This window comes from Sinocyclocheilus anshuiensis, unplaced genomic scaffold, assembly GCF_001515605.1.
Source record: "Sinocyclocheilus anshuiensis isolate Anshui unplaced genomic scaffold, SAMN03320099.WGS_v1.1 C31778801, whole genome shotgun sequence".
Classification (NCBI taxonomy): domain Eukaryota; kingdom Metazoa; phylum Chordata; class Actinopteri; order Cypriniformes; family Cyprinidae; genus Sinocyclocheilus; species Sinocyclocheilus anshuiensis.
In genome coordinates this window covers 1-503 of record NW_015604158.1, presented here as the reverse complement: position 1 = coordinate 503, position 503 = coordinate 1, and the positions used below count along the sequence as shown (strand labels likewise).

Sequence of the window (503 nt, the reverse complement as noted above, 5' to 3'; positions counted from 1 at the left end):
CGAGGAGAAGCTCGCATCCAGAGACGCATCAGCATCAAAAAAGCCCTGGATGCCAAGGTCAAACTTTCAAAAACTTGCCATGGAATTCAATTATGTTGTTGACAGGCCAGTTTTTTTTTTAATGGCTGCTGAATTATGATTGTGTGGTGGCTTTATTATTCCTTGCTTTCGATGATGAGCAGCCTCAATATTAGGCAATGAAGTCACAGCCTTATCACATGAAGCAAGAAACTTTAAGAGAAATTTTCATTTTTGATGCAGTAGTAATTAGTAAATATTACTTGTTTGATGATGTGTGTTTTGTGTATTTGTAGATAGCGCGGTACAAGGCTCCGTTCCACCAGCTTCGTATCCAGTATGGCACAAACAAAGGAAAGAACTATACAGAGGTGGGTGCATGTGAGAGAGATGTGTGTAGTGTGTTTACTAAAAACTTCAAATATGGAAACTTTTCTATATGTGTGTGCCTGCAGGAGGAAGACAGGTTTCTGATTTGCATGTTG

The 503-nt window shown here is 39.4% G+C and overlaps 1 long non-coding RNA gene across 1 annotated transcript; it reads left to right on the top strand.

Moving 5' to 3' along the window:
- Positions 1-503, top strand: LOC107682175 (uncharacterized). The gene is made up of 3 exons (XR_001633394.1): positions 1-57; positions 315-389; positions 474-503. It is a non-coding gene; the product is annotated as an uncharacterized LOC107682175 (long non-coding RNA).